Source organism: Molossus molossus, unplaced genomic scaffold, assembly GCF_014108415.1.
Source record: "Molossus molossus isolate mMolMol1 unplaced genomic scaffold, mMolMol1.p scaffold_m16_p_17, whole genome shotgun sequence".
NCBI lineage: Eukaryota > Metazoa > Chordata > Mammalia > Chiroptera > Molossidae > Molossus > Molossus molossus.
Genome location: NW_023425352.1, coordinates 67331448 through 67348156, shown reverse-complemented (window position 1 = coordinate 67348156; position 16709 = coordinate 67331448). Strand labels below are relative to the sequence as shown.

The following is a 16709-nucleotide window of genomic DNA, read 5'->3' as shown; positions in this document are numbered from 1 at the left end:
GCCAGGGACAAACTGCAACCAAGGTACTTGCCCTTAGCGGGAACCGAACCCAGGAATCTCTCGTCCGTGGGCTGATGGTCTAACCACTGAACAAAACTGGCCAGGGCTGATCATGTGATTTTTATCACTTATTTTGTTTATGTGGTATATCATATTTATGAATTTTTGGATATTGTACTAACCTTGCATCCCCAGAATAAATCCCACTTGATCATGGTGTATGATCTTTTTAATGTATTGCTGGATTCAGTTTTCTAATATTTTGTTGAGGGTTTTAAGCACCTACATTTATCAGGGATATTGGCCTATAATTTTTTTCTTTGTAGTGTCTTTACCTGGTTTTGGAATTTGGATAGTGCTGGCCTTCTAAAATGAGCTTGGGAATCTTTCCTCCTCTTGAATTTTTTGGAATAATTTGAGAAGGATATGTGTTAGTTCTTTGAATGTTTGGTAAAATTCACCTGAAAAGCCATCTGCTCGAGGACTTTGGTTTGTTGGGAGTTTTAAAATTATTGCTTCAATTTCATTTGTTCTATTTGGACTATTTAGATTTTCTGACATTAGAGAAATACAAATTATTACCACACACACACACAATGAGACATCACCACACACCTGTCAGAATGGCTGTCATCAGTAAATCAACAAACAACAAGAGCTGGCGAGGGTGTGGAGAAAAGGGAGTGTTCATGCACAGTTGGTGGAAATACAGACTGGTGCAGCCACTATGGAAAACAGTAGGGAGTTTCCTCAAAAAATTAGAATGAAACTGCCTTATGACCCAGCAATTCCACTTCTGGGAATATATCCAAAGAAACCCAAAACACTAATTTGAAAGAATATATGCCTCCTATTATGTTCATTGCGCATTATTTATCATAGCCAAGATTTGGAAACAGCTCAAGTGTCCATCAATAGATGAGTGATTATAAAAGCTGTGGCACATTTACACAGTGGAATACTATTTGGCTGTAAAAATAGAAGGAAATCTTTCTTTTTGTGACAGCATAGATGGATATAGAGGGTATTATATTAAGTGAAATAATCCTGTCAGAGAAAGACAAGTACTGTACAATTTTATTTATATATGAAATCTAATGAACAAGATAAACTAACAAACAAAAAAGAAAGAGACTCTTAGATACAGAGAACAGACAGACAGCTGAGGGGCTTGGGGAGTTGGGTCAAAAAGGTAAAGGGATTAAGTGAAAAACAAAACCAAAAACAACAACAAAAAAACACCCTCAACAAATGCATAGACACAGTCAATGGTATGGTGGTTACCAGAGGGATAGGTGGGTGGGGGGAGGTAGGAGAGGGTAAAGGGAGGGTAAATGGTGATGGAAGAAGACTTGAATTTGGTGGTGAACACACAATACAATATACAGATGATGTATTATAGAATTGTACACCTGAAACCTACATAATTTTATTAACCAGTGTCATCCCAATAAATTCAATAAAAAATATAAAATATATAAAATGGGTATCCAGGTTGTTGTGATCCTCTTAGAGAGTAATAAAGGAAGAATATTGGGATGTTTAAGCAATTTTGATGGCACAATATTTACCCAAAACAGAATCACACAGTACTTTGTTTTATATTAATGATAATGATGTTAGTGGATATCATTTATTGAGCCTCTGTTACAAGTGGAGGGTTTTGTGACATTTGTCATATCTTCCTTGTCTCCCAAATTAACCACCTGAGTGGTCCCCTAGTCACCTTTTCCTGTTTTTTTTTTTTTTTTTTCCAACAGACCACTTATCAATGCTTGAGTTTTTATTGACTTTTTTATGATGCCCCTTTCCCAACATGTAAGATCCATGAGAATGGACTTGTGTTTTGTTTTACCCCTAAATCTTCAGAGTCAAGGATAGAGTCTAGCCCTGGGGGTGCTCAGTACATGTTTGTTGAGCACATGTTCAAGTGGGGTTGTGCTAGGCTTTATATCCAGCCCCTCATTCCTCTTCATTGGCATTGCCACTCCTGGGCCCAAGCCTCTTCAACTACTGCAGTAGCTTCCCAAGAATCTTCCTGTATTCTTGCCACCTCCCAAGTCGTCCTCCACACAGCAGCCAGGTATATAGAATCGTACTGCTTCTCTTTGTAAGCCTTTAGTGGCTTCTCATTGCATTTTAGAGTAAGATTCAAACTCCCTACCTTGATGTGCCAAATCTGAGATGATCTGGCCCTGGCCACTTGCAACCTCATCATTTAAAGCACCTCTTAACAGTTTATGATGCTACTGTAGTATTGGGTGAGAAGTACTTTTTAAAAGAAGTATCATAATTGCCCCCTAGGAAAATACCTTTTTTGTTGACTAAATATCTATAGAAGCTGTTTGAAGTACAAAGAGACCCCCCCAGGAGGCATGCATGTGAAAAGATGGGCTTTTAAATGCAGCTCTCTGTGCAGCCCCACATCTCATGTATTATTTGCAAATGTATTCTCCCATTTAGTAGGTTGTCTTTTCATTTTGTTGATGGTTTCTTCTCTTTGCAGAACATTTTTATTTTGATTTTGAAGTCCAATTTGTTTATTTTTTGCTTTTGTTTCCCTTGCTTGAGGGGACATATTCATAAAGGTATTACTTAGACTAATGTCAAATAGTTTACTATCTGTTTTTTTCTAGGGGGTTTATAGTTTCAGGTCTTACAGTCTTTAATTTATTTAGAGTTTATTTTTGTGTATGGTGTAAGAGAGTGATCTAGTTTTACTTATTTTTTTCCATTATCTGACCAGGTTGCCCAACACCAATTGTTAAAGAGATTGTAATTTCTCCATTGTATATACTTGTCTCCTTTGTTAGAGATTAGCATATAAATGGGTTTATTCCAGGGTTTATTCTGGACTGCCTGTTCTGTTCCATTGATCTGTGCCAGTACCATACTATTTTGATTATTATAACTTTGTAGTATAGTTTGATATCAGGGAGCACGATACCTCCAACTCTGTTTTTTCTCAAGATTGCTTTGGCTATTCATGGCCTTTTGTGGTTTTATATAAATCTTAGTATTATTTGTTCTAGTTCTGAGAAGTATGCCATTTTGTATTTTGATAGGGATTTCATTAAATCTATAGATTGATTTTGGTATTATGGTCATTTTTAATTAAATTAATCCTTCAAATCTGTGAATATGGAACATTTTTTCATTTATTTGTGTCCTCTTCAGTTTTCTTTCTTAATGTCTTAATAGTTTTCAGAGTACTGGTCTTTACCTTCTTGGTTAAATTTATTCCTAGGTACTTTATTCTTTTTGATGCAGTTCTAAGTGGTATAGTTTTCTTAATTTCTCCTAATGATTCTTATTTGTATATAGGAACATAATGGGGTTTCTGTACATTAATTTTTGTATCTTGCTACTTTTTAAAATGTATTAATTATATTCTTTTTTTGATGGATTCTTTAGGGTTCTCTCTATATACCATCATGTCATCTGCCAATAGTGACAATTTTACTTCTTTTTTTCCAATTTGGATTTCTTTTATTTATTTTTTCTTGTCTGATTGCTGTGACTAGGGCTTCCAATACTGTGTTGAATAGAAGTGATAGTAGTAGGCATCCTTGTCTTATACCTAATCTTATAGGTAAAGTTTTCAGCTTTTCCCCGTTGAGTATGATATTAAGCTGTGGGCTTGCCATATCCTTTATACCCACTTTGTTGAGAGTTTTTATCATAAATGAATGCTGAATTTTGTCAAATGCTTTTTCTGTGTCTATTGAGATTATATAATTTTTATCCTTGGTTTTGTTGACGTGATGAATCACATTAATTGTTTTACAGATATTAAACCACCCTTTCAACTGTGGTATAAACCCCACTTGATGATGGTATATTGTTCCTTTAACGTATTACTGAATTTTGTTTGCTAGTGTTTTGCTGAGTCTTTTTCAGTCTATGTTTATAAGTGATATTGGACTGTAATTCTTTTTTTTTTAAATTTTTCATTGTTTTTGTCTGGTTTTTATATCAGGGTAATACTAACCTCATAGAATGAGTTTGGAAGTGTTCCTTCCTCTTCATTTTTTTTTTTTTTTTGGAATAGTTTGAGAAGGATCGGTATTAATTGTTATTTAAATGTGGGCTTTTGTTTGTTGGAAGTTTTTTTTATTACTGCTTGAGTTTCATTGCTATTAGTCAGTCGGTTCAGATTTTCTGTTTCTTCCTGGTTTAGTCTTGGATGGTTGTTTGTTTCTACAAATGTATCCATTTAGTCTAGATTGTCCAATTTGTTGCCATATAGTTGTTTATAATATTCATTAATGATCCTTTGTATTTTTGTTGTGTTAGTTGTCATTTCTCCTCTTTCATTTCTGATTTTATTTGGGATCTCTTTTTTTCTTGATGAGTTTTGGCAGAGGTTTGCCAATTTTATTTATTCTTTCAGAGAACTAGCTCTTATTTCTATTGTTTTTCTAGACTCCATTTCATTTATTTCTGCTCTAATCTTACTACGGGTTTTGTTTTTTCTTCTTTTTCTAGTTCCTGTATGTGTAAAGTTAGACTGTTTATTTGTGATTTTTTCCTACTTCCTGAGGTGGACCTGCATAGGTAGAACGTTCTTCTTATAACTGCTTCGGCTACATCTTATACATTTTATGAAGTTGTGTTTTTATTTTTATTGGCCTCAAGGTAGTTTTTTATTTCCTGTTTGATTTCCTCTGATCCACTGGTTATTTAGTAGCATGCTGTTTAGTCTCCATGTATTTGTGTGTTTTTTCCTAGCTTTCTTCCCATAGTTGATTTCTAGTTTCACACCATTGTGGTCAGAAAATATGCTTGATGTAATTTTAATCTTCTTGGATTTATTGAAGCTTGTTTTTTGGCCTAATATGTGCTCTATACTGGATAATGTTTCATGTGCACATGAGAAGAATGTGTAATTTGCAGTTTGGGGATGAAATGTTCTAAAAATGTCTATTAAGGTATAATGTGGCATTTAAGGCCATTAATGATACTTTGTATTTTAATTTTCTTTCTGGATGATCTATCTATCCATTAAGGTAAAAGGAGTATTCAAGTCCCCAACTATTTTTGTGTTAATTTCTGCTGTTGACATAAAAAACGTCCAAACCTGTAAGAATTTTTATGACTTTATTTGAGCCAAACTGACAACAATTGCTGGGAAACAAAATCTCGACTGATTGAGAAAATACTCTGGAAAATGGCAGTTTTGCCCCCTATTTTTTACATCAGATTCAAAGGGCAAGATGTAAGATGGTTACATGAAATTCACTGATGATAGATTAGGGAGATAGGAGAAAGCAGAAAGGGGGAATCAATCACTGGGATTGGATACAAAGTAAAGTGAATAGACACATTTCTTTTCCATTGGTGGGTATAGGATAGTTAACAGTCAACATTTACAGCACATAGAGATGGTAGGCAGGAGTGTAAGATAACAATAAGGGGTTCTGTGGTCTCAATCCCAGTGGGAGATTGTGCCCTGAGGGGTATGGAAAAAGGAGGTTGCTTAGGTATGTTATTAGTAGATGCAAAAAGACAACAGACAGGCTCAATTAAGGTAAAGATTGACCTTTGTCAAAGAAGATACTGGCCTAGGACATGACTACCCGCCATGACCTGCTTTTAGTTAGGAATTTTTACTATCAGACCATCCTGTGTAGTTACTTTTGGTCTCTGAGTTTGTAAGGCTGCTTATGCAGGCCTCCGCTGAGCTTGTCAGGTTTAGTATGTGACCCCTTTTCCCCCCACACTTCCCCTTTTTGGTCATAAATCAATCCAAAGGATATATTGATGACCAACCTTTTGGTTGGATAATGCGGTCCCACGGTGCTAGCAGGACTCATTCCTAGGAAGTCTCAGTGTTAGCCTTTGTCTTTCTGAACAATGGACCATTGGGGATGGGGCGAGATTGTAATCTTGGATGGAAATCAAGGCTGAAGTTTTTTTCCAAAGTGAAAAGCAGGTAAATGGGGGGGCAGTCAGGTCTTACTGGGCCTTCATTAAGAAAAACACCCTGGATGATTTCTAACCTATAAGCTATTATGACCCAAGTTTTGCTGTCTTTCTCCTGTGTAGTTTGCATCTAGTGTAACGTTTATTTATAGTAAGGGCACACTGTACACCTCTTCAGTTTTCACAATCTGACCATGAGATGGGTTCCCATTTGCTATGGCCCATCTACTTCCCATTAGAAACACTTAAGTGCCTTTCATTATTAATCTGATTCCTGCTAGTTGTGCCATTAGGAATAGTAACCTTAAGGTTTATTCAGGGACACAATTGTAAGAACACAATGCTGTGAATTAGAATTACCATTTAAAATTCCAGAGGACAGGGGGCAGTAAGAGTTTCATAAGTAAATTTCCTAAGCCTCAGCAGCAGTTATGGAGGGCCATGTTTTTATAGCCACCTCAGCTTCCATCTGAATCAATATAGTTAGTAGCCCTTGTTGGGTTAGGGGTCAGCATATTCCTATAATTGGGTTCTAACATTAGTGCATAAAATTTCTTTCTTAGTATTCCTTTTCTATAACCTTCTATCACTTCCCTTGTTCTTCTTAGTTTGTCTCTCTTTACTTATTTAGAAATAACCAGCTTATTAGGACAAACTTTTAACTTCTTTTAAAAACACATCCCTTTTTTTCCTTTTGCAGTAGCATTCCTTCTAAATTTCAAAAGAAAAACTATAAAAAAGAGTATTATTGATGATACAAAAGTTATCTTATATACCTTCTGCAATTACTAACAGTTGGGATATATACACAAGGTTTGAGAAAAGCCCAAAGAATAAGTATAATTATTATTATGACTAATATTAACAGATAGGTAAACACAATCAAACTAATAAAGTTCAACATCAATTTGTAGATATAGCCTGGCCAGTGTGGCTCAGTTGGTTGGGAGTCATCCTGTGCACCAAGAGGTCATCGGTTCGATTCCAGGTCAGGACACATGCCTGGGCTGTGGGCTCATTCCCCAGTGAGGGGGCATACAGGAGGCAGCTAGTTGATGATTCTCTCTCATTGATGTTTCTGTCTCTCTCTCCCCCTCCCTTCCTCTCTCTATAAAATCAAAAACATATTTTCAAAAATATGTCAGTGTCTTGGAACAGCTGTGTGTCTCTGATATTGGCAGCTTCTTATCCTCAAGAAGTCTTTGATTTCAGCTGTAGGTGAAGGCAAATGTCAGAGACAAGGACAAGATGTCCATTCGTAGGTAAGTACCTGATAAGGTCCCTTCCAATAATGTTGGAGAAAGTCTTTAATTGATGTCTTTTCCAGTGGACAAAACATCTTGGTTTTATTTATTTTTATTTTTTAAAATATGTTTTTACTGATTTTTTAGAGAGAGAGAGGAAGGGGGGGGGGAGAGAGAGAAACATCAACATTAATCAGTTGATTATGGACCCGAATCAAACCCGAGACCCACTGATGCATAGGTCATGCTGAACCACTGAGCCACACTGGCTGGGCAGAATCTCCTGGTTTAAAATTGTTGTCTTTGAAGCCTTTGCCTCCTGGAATGAATGTCACTAATTTATCAGTCTCTGTAAGTTGGTTAATAACTTCTTAATGCAGAATGTCTCCTTTTAGTAAGGTTGATTCATATGTCTCTTTATCTAGATGCATAGGTGACCAGTGATTATTTAATGAGTACAAAAGCTATGTGTTTACAAAAAGAAGTAGATTTCAGGTTGAGGAGCACTATGGGAGAGCTTTTGGCACAATGAAAATACTGTAGAATAGGCCAAATCTTACAAATGGATTATAATATCTGCCCAGTGAAATGAGTTCCTCATTGTAACTCAGAGGGAATTCCCCAATTGGGAATTAATTTTTCCCAATAATAATTTACCTATTGTTAAGGCTGTTGCTATCCTGCAAAGGAATGCCCTAACCCAGTGAGAAAACATACAAATCATAAGTAACACATATTTGTATTCTTGAGATGATGACATTTGGATAAAATCTAATTACTATATTCCAAATAGATCTAAAGGAAGTGGAAGATATCCCTGGGACCCATGGAATGATTTTCCAGGATTACATTTGGACAGATAGAACATCTGCTATACACTATACAAGCTACAGTAGGAGGAGGTGTCCAGTAATATTGTTTACTCTATGAAATCATCTTTTTAAGCACCCCAATGTGTTAGCTCATGTACATGTTAAAGTATAGGTAACTGAGTCCCTGTAGGTAATACTGGTTTCTGATTGGGACCATATCTGTTTCTCTGGGTCAAAAATGGTCCCCTTTTGTTGCCATATCCTCTTCTTCTGTAGCTGTCCATTGAAATTGTAAAAGCTACTCTTTTATTGATTTATTAGGAAGCAAGAAGCATCCTCAGGTGTAGATAATTTGGCTGTTTAATGCAGCCTGTCTGGCTGCAGCATCAGCTAAATGATTTCCTTTTGCTTTCATGGTGGTAGCTTTGGAATGTTCTGAAATTTTGGTAATTGCCAGTTTCCATTTTTGTATGATATCTAATAATTCTGCAAAACCTCTTGTCTATTCTTTATGGGATGCTCTGAGAAAAGTTAAGAAGGCTTGCTGCTTCCACAACGTTCTAGAGTTGTGAACTGCATTAAGGGCACAGCTACTCTTAGTACCAATATTGGCTATTTGATTTTTGGCCAATTGACAAGCCTGAGTTAGAACAGTTAGTTCAGCTTGTTGGGCAGATCTTATTCAGGTAAATAAGAACCTTCAAATATATCCATCATGGAAGTTAGTGCATAATCCAGCTCGGTAACATCCCTGTTTCCTTTCAAAGATCCATCTGTAAACCAGGTGGTCAGTAAGCAAAACACAATTGTGAGTGTCTTCATGCACAATAAAGGTAGCAAAATTGCTGGATTAAGATTGTTACTTTTAGTTAATGTTAGGCACAGAAATCAAGAGCCATTCTGACAGAAGGGTTGTGTCTGTTGAGAATCAGTGGAGATTCTACAGAGTGAGGAACATAAACAAAGGAGAGCCCATAACTATTGTGTCTATTTGTATAACATGTCTATAGCAGAGATGGCTTATGCATGTAGGGAGTCCTTTGGCTACTGCATCTAATTGCTGACTATAATATCCTATAGGTCTATGATGATCTCTATGTTTTTGAGTTAAAACTTTCAAAGTCCTTTTTTTATTTTCATGTATAGAAAGTTTATAATTAGATAATTCTTTAGAGTTTTTATCCTGTTTCCCTTCTGGGTTCCACTGAGTTGGATCAGGTCAATTTGATTTTAACATGGCATATAGAGGTTGGGCCGTTAATAAAAAATTTTGGAATCCAGTTGTGACAGTATCCTATCAGACCCAGAAATTCTCTGTTTTTTGTTTGTTTGTTTTTAGAAGAGGAAATGATATTATTACTCTGAGTCTTTCAGGGTTAATTAGTAGCCCAACTTTAGATATTAGGTAACCAAAACATTTTACCTAGGGTAAACAGTATCAGAGTTTGTTCTTTGATCCATGTCTCCTCATGGCTAGCTGTGGTAATAGGTAAATTGTGTTCTGTTGGGAGTCTTATATGTCCTGGAGCATAAAAGCAAAGCATCTACTTATTGGATTAGAGTGGAATCTCTAGAAAATTCAATACCATTTAAATCCATTTTTCATCTCTAAGACAAATAGGTGGGACTTTCCATATATCCCTGGGCATTACTGTGCAAATAAATCGTGATCTTCCCAGGTGAAAGCAAAGAGGTATTCCTGTCCTTTTTTTTTAACAGGAATGCTAAAAAAGGCACTACATAATTCTGTCACTAAAAATCATTGGGAGTCACAGGACTAGCTTAGAGGTTATGCAGATTTGAACCACAGGATGTTTGAAAATAATTATTTTATTTACAGCTGTGTGATTCTGTACAAATCTCCCCCCCCCCCTTTTAACTGAAAGGATAGGAGAATTACAGGGGCCTGTACATGGAATTACAAGCCCCCTCTTTTAAAGTAGTCTTGCATATTGGGCTCAGTTTCAGCTAGTGCATAGATATCAGTGACTGGAAAAGGCCTGAAGTTGCTTTGAAACATCATCCTATAACAAACGTTCAGGCCAGCCCACCGAAGGGCCTGGGCTTCCTGGAGCCTCTGCTGATGTCTCTCAGGGAGGCTTATATGCAGGAATGGGCTGCACAGACATGGAGTTAATTTACTCTGAGGGAACCTTTCTCATTCAGCACTGGGAATTAGACTTGGTCAAAGTGACACAATTTCTTGAGCAAATTCATGATTGGCAGCACTTAACCAAGGAAAAAGCAGTGATAAGTAGACATCCATCATGAAGCTTGGAGTATGGTACCCTTCTCCCTGCAGCCAGTGAGCTAACTGGGCTCTGGCAGTGGCGAGGGCTGGCACCTGTGTGATTGATCCAGATTACCATGAGCATCAGGGGCCTCTGGTTCACCTGGTGGTCCTGGGGGGAGTCTGACTAGGCATGTTTAATGAGGACTTCAAATTATTGCTGTTCTGTTGTTGGGTGAGCAAATCTCAATGAGTTTTAGCATGACTCTCCTAGATCTTGGGGATATTTTCCAGTTGCTGCTGCCATTTGATAGGTATGAGGTCCATCAGAATGTCACGTGTCAGACAGCCTTAGGAGGGAGGCTTTCTGGCCACACCCCTCTTTGTGGGTGTCAAGACCAGGGTCTGCATCTGTTTCTAAATACAAAGTTGACCAGTGACAGATTTAGTTACTCAGACTTATTGGTTAAGTATAAGACAAAATGCACCTTCCTTAATTCATTCTGAAGAAAACAACTCTCCCAAAGACAAGATACTTGTTTTCACACAACAGAAACAAGGGAATGAACTGGAGGAGTTGAGTGGCGTCAGGTAGTGTGCTTCCTATGTGACACTGATGCCCTGTGGCCTCACTTCGGGTCCTGATGGAGTGCCATGGGCAGTGTTTTGCTATTTGGCTCTCCTTTTGCAAGGTTTGACCATATTTTTATATATCTTTTTCTTCTGATGGGTTACTGTTTGGTTTTTGACTAAACTTTAGACCAACAACTTTCAAAATATTGTTCTGATTCTTGAGCAGGGCAAGGTTAAAACCAGTCTTATAATAACACTGAGATATCGTTTCCCTTTCACTTCCGTGCTCTCGTTAGTGTGCAGTGAGGTCTCCGGGTCTTCGTGGCAGGTGATGTGGCATCTTTGACACTAAAAGGATGGCTGGTGCCTTGTTCTGAAATTTCTGACATAGTAAAGAATGATCAGTGTAATCTATAGAAACACAAGCTCTTTGGGGCCTCCATAATTTTTTTTTTAATCCTCACCCGAGGATATTTTTCATTTATCTTCAGATAGAGGGGGGGCAGGGGAGAGAGAGAGAGAAACATCGAAGTGAGAGAGACACATTGATTGGTTGCCTCCTGCATGGTACCAACCAGGGCTGGGGCCCAAACTGCAACCGAAAGTCTGTAGGAGTAAAAGGTCCTTTGACTGCACAATAGCCCAGACACACAGCCTTTTCACCATGTTATTTCTGGTGATTTTGGATCTTTTTGTGATTAAACTTATAATTTTGGGGAATGTGACACCACCTCTGCTCAGAAATCATTGTCTTCAATGTCATTTATTAAAAGCAAGTTATATTTGCAAGATCCCCAACAACAGCTTAAAGACCTGCTTTGGAAAATGAGTCATCAGAAAGTCCCTTCAGCTGTTGCCTTGCCTCTAGCAGTGCTATGATATTTCCCTTCTTTTTGCTGGGGATGTATTACTATTCATGTAATTCTAACTATCTCTAAAAGGTCACCAAAAAAAAAAAAAAAGAATTCAGTGTCAGCACTACTTGCTGGCAATGCTGACAGTCATTTATAATGGAAATTATTTTAGAATTCAGTAGTTTTTATTGCACACTCCTCCATAAATCCTATATATTCTATATTTACTTTGTAAATGGCTAGTTTTAATTAATTGCCACTGTGTAAGCTCGTTTTTGGTACAGCCCTTCATCAGAGCAGCTACAGAACTGGCCTAGTCTCTAATTGTAGCTCATTTTTGAAGTTGAATACAACTGGATGTTTATATATATAGAAATCAGAGTCTCTCATAACAAAGCCTTTGTTTTCACAGAGTAACTTCTGTGCTAAGCATAAAGTTTCCTGAAATGCAACCTCAGCGCATACAGTGCAGTGTCGAAACCCCAAGTGAGAGTTTATCTGACATGATCACATCAAGCCAGGCCTGCCGAGCTGGCAGTAAGGGCCCGCGGTTATCTCTTGGCTGGAAATGGGAGAGCAGTAGCATTTAGTAACCTCCTGAAGAAGAAGGAAAATGTAAGGTGGTCTGCTAAACAAAAATGCCCTAGCCCAAAGATGCCCTAGCCTAAGGCCCAGAACCTGTGCCTTGGATGAGGTCGCACCCACGACACATCGTGCTGACTGCATGGAACATGTGAGCGCTTACAAGCAGAGCCCCCTCTGGCTGGTGGCTGGAGGACAGCAGAGTTGCGGGCACAAGTGGGCTGGAAGGTGGGGAGGGCTTGATGGGGAATGAGGGCGGCCCCTGGCTGGCAGCCCGCAAGGAACCATGGTCCTCCGTCATGAAGCTGCAAGGGATTGCCTTTGCCTGCAACCTGAATGAATGTGCAAGTGTCTTCTTCCCCAGAACCTTCAGAAAGGGGAGACCCCGAGCAGAGGATCCTGTCACACTGTGTCAGATGATACCTTTCTGTAGTTTCACGACCCTGAGTTGTTGGTGATTTTCCACCCAGCAGTAGAAATCCGACAGGTGGCAACCGCCTTCCGTGGCGAGGAAAGACGTGTCCGGCAGCCGTCAGAGCCGCGCTTCTGATGTCCTCTGTGCCGACAGCGTGCGTGCTCTCTGGATTCAGCCATGTTCTTTTGCTTATTTTATGTGTTATATTTTCTTTGTAGAAATACAGGTAGTACCATGACTTTCGAATTATTTTGACCATGATCCTTCATAAAGAAGTAGTTTTTACATCGAAACTCAGTTCACTCACGCATACAACTGAAAGAAAAAAATTCCTTCCAAAAACTAAATCCTTATGATGTAAGATGTACTCTGACATTTTCTATTTAATTTTGTTTTTTTTAAAAATGTAGGTCATGACCTACTAAATTGATTTTTTTACCAGTTTTCCCAGAATTGGAAAATCATTACAATTGGTTATGCTTTTGTAGTTTTACTCTTTAAACTTTCAAATGCATACTATTTTAAAAATGAATTTGTGTTTAGGAAATACCTGTTCATGGTAAAGGAGTGATGGTTGGAGAGGTTCTTCATGAAAAGTCGTGTCTTCCCACCCAGGGCGCCCGCCCCCTCCATGTTTCAGAGGGACTGCTGTTAGGAGCCTTGATAAACACCTACTCTGTGCACAGTGCACACGGTGTGGCTCTCCCTCCGCCTGTCCCTCCACGCCGCCCCTGGGCAGGAGCTGGCCCTTCTTGATGAATGCCTGGCAGTCCTCGCTGTCAGGGTTCCTGTATTGACTCAGTCAGTCCCCAAGCCCGTGGGCTGAGGTCATTCCACTCTTTGCTGCCATATGTGTGAGGATGACTTGCTATATGTGTATGTGCATTGTGATTCTGAGATAAGTCGCCCAATTGCCACTTCGTGTCGATTCACATCGGTTCCCCCAGCAGCGTGTGCGCACGCCTGCCTCCCTCACTTCACGGGGACTCACGTCGGTTCCCCCAGCAGCGTGTGCGCACGCCTGCCTCCCTCACTTCACGGGGACTCAGGTCGGTTCCCCCAGCAGTGTGTGCGCACGCCTGCCTCCCTCACTTCACGGGATTCACGTCGGTTCCCCCAGCCGTGTGTGCGCACGCCTGCCTCCCTCACTTCACGGGGATTCACGTCGGTTCCCCCAGCAGTGTGTGCGCACGCCTGCCTCCCTCACTTCACGGGCATTCACGTCGGTTCCCCCAGCAGCGTGTGCGCACGCCTGCCTCCCTCACTTCACGGGATTCACGTTGGTTCCCCCAGCAGCGTGTGCGCACGCCTGCCTCCCTCACTTCACGGGCATTCACGTCGGTTCCCCCAGCAGCGTGTGCGCACGCCTGCCTCCCTCACTTCACGGGGATTCACGTCGGTTCCCCCAGCAGTGTGTGTGCACGCCTGCCTCCCTCACTTCACGGGGATTCACGTCGGTTCCCCCAGCAGCGTGTGCGCACGCCTGCCTCCCTCACTTCACGGGCATTCACGTCGGTTCCCCCAGCAGCGTGTGCGCACGCCTGCCTCCCTCACTTCACGGGATTCACGTTGGTTCCCCCAGCAGCGTGTGCGCACGCCTGCTTCCCTCACTTCACGGGACTCACGTTGGTTCCCCCAGCAGCGTGTGCGCACGCCTGCTTCCCTCACTTCACGGGCATTCACGTCGGTTCCCCCAGCAGCGTGTGCGCACGCCTGCTTCCCTCACTTCACGGGACTCACGTCGGTTCCCCCAGCAGCGTGTGCGCACGCCTGCTTCCCTCACTTCACGGGACTCACGTCGGTTCCCCCAGCAGCGTGTGCGCACGCCTGCCTCCCTCACTTCACGGGCATTCACGTCGGTTCCCCCAGCCGTGTGTGCGCACGCCTGCCTCCCTCACTTCACGGGGACTCACGTCGGTTCCCCCAGCCGTGTGTGCGCACGCCTGCCTCCCTCACTTCTGCCAACGTGGGTATTGTTTGTTTTTTAAAGAAACCTTTTTTGTTGATGATGGTGTATCTCATTGTAGTTTTAATTTGTATTTCTCATTGTGAAAGAGGGTAGCCATCTTTCATGTTTTAAGAGCTATCTGTGCTTCCTTGTCTCTGTTCTCTGTTAAGTCATAGATTTGATACACTTTGAGGCCAGTTGTAAACATGAATTCTTCTTGCCTCTTACCCTCCTTATCTAGTCTGCCTTCGGATTCCTTCTGGCTTAAAAGCATACAGATCAGCCAGACCATTTCTTGTGGCCCTACACTTGATGATGTAAACTTTCACTAGGGACCTGAGACTTCAATTGTTTACAAGTAGCTTTGTGGTAAAAGAAGAGAATCAGAAAGAGGTGGTCGCGAGGGAGGCTGGAAGGTGACGCGGTGGAAGGAACAAGGAAGGGAGCGGAACGGAAGCCTGGACGTGCAGCTGCGTCCTGCACAGACTGAGAGGTCTGTTGCCAGGCTTTGCGATGGCAGTGGCTTCTCTAACAAGGACACTGAGACGGGGAGCGCCAGCTTCTCTCTGCCAGGACCTGGGAAGGTCGTCTCTGTCGGCCTGGCAGCGTGCTGGAGCCGCGGGTCTGATAGCGGGGGCAGCGCTGAGTGCCTGAGCACAGCACACGAGGTCTGACGGTGCTCGTCCTCAGCAAGTGAAGTCCGCGGCCGAATGCAGAGCTTTGCTTTGGCAGATTGATCACAACATCTTACGAAGAGGGGATTTTTGTGAAAACGTTTGTATTGAGATTGCTTTACATTCTTTGTCATAACAGAAAGTCTCTTGTTTGAGAACCGAATGAGAGCTTCAGGGCAGAGCCTGAGTTTTCTCCACACCTTTGAATTGCCTCATTCTCCCAGTGAGATCCTTCAGAATACAGGAAAGTATACGTGGTTTCAAGAGAGCATGTCCGTACCTAACAGGGAAGGTGATGCCCAGGTAATTCCCTGTGTCTTCTGCGTGGGCAGTGCACCCTCCCTCCCTTGTATGGGAAGGGGTGTCCTTTTGTACCTCCGTCTGAGCTACTAAACTACTGAACTTGACCCAGCAGCACAGAGGAAGAAAGCTGACGTCATAGCAGTGAGGGGACAGGACATGATTTGGCTGGACATTCCCGTCCTCCCCTCCTCCAAAGTCTACTTGAGGAGGGATGGTGAGGACTCTCAGGTCTCTGCATTACAGCAAGACCAGCTTGTGGCCTTTGTGCCACCTTTATAGCCGTGCCTACCCTGCTGAACAGAGCTGGTCGCCGTAGAAGAAGGGGGCGAGAAATTGAAGAAGGCTTTTTGTGTCAGAATGGGGTTGGGACTGAAGGGCAGAGAACAGGCAGGTTAGGAGCTCGGGACCTCAGTGTAGCCAACCTCGGCCCCTCCCCGCGGTGACAGCAGTAAGGCCTGTGCTCCCTTCAGAAGCCAGCAGCAGAGCTCGAGCTGCTCTCTGGCCGGGCTGGGGGAGGGGCCCCAAGAAGACAGCTGGGACGGCTGCCTGGGAGGAGGGGGCTCCTGCTGTGGGCACGCAACAGCGTAATGTCCACACAGGTCCGGAGACTCACAGGTCCGGAGACTCCTCCCTCCTGCCTTGTTATTGTTTAGGAAGAATTGTGACAATATCATGACAGGTTATTTAGGGGTGTCATTTTCATGTCTCCAAATAAATTAAACATTAGAACCTTAAGAACTTTGACCAGTAAGTCGTTTAGAGAAAATATACCCAGTGTTCAATGCACATCCTGTTAGAAAGTGAGTGCAGATTCCTTGGTGACTCAGAAGCTGTGCTAACTGAGGGATGCCACCTGCCGTGGCCGCACGTGGAGCCGGGCACGTGGCTTCTTGGATGCGGCTTCTTGAGGCTGAGGGGTTTAGAATGTTTACTCCCCATGCTGAGAGCAGGGAGAGTGGTCTAGTGAGCACCTCAGGGGCCGCCCTGGCTCTTTCCAGGCTGGTGCTTTTGGAGGAGAGGGGGAGGGAGAGAGGCTCGGACAATGGTGCTGCCTGTCCTGGTGGCTCACTCGTGTCAAAGGTCCTGTAGCTAGTGCTAGGGTGAAAGTGCACCCCTGGGGGTGGAACTCGGCAAAAGTGGGGGCCAGGC

At 41.9% G+C, this 16709-nt stretch overlaps 1 protein-coding gene across 36 annotated transcripts in view; it reads left to right on the top strand.

Annotated features, from left to right (window-relative positions):
- Positions 1-16709, top strand: part of MARCHF8 (membrane associated ring-CH-type finger 8) — a 184605-nt gene that overhangs the window by 139138 nt on the left and 28758 nt on the right. Inside the window, exon 1 of one of the 36 annotated variants that reach the window (XM_036264753.1) lies at positions 7071-7187. The exons of the other annotated variants lie outside the window; for them this stretch is intronic. The gene's annotated coding sequence lies outside the window, so the exon portion shown is untranslated. Of the gene's footprint in view, positions 1-7070; positions 7188-16709 lie in introns of those variants that run through there. 36 annotated transcript variants of the gene reach the window in all.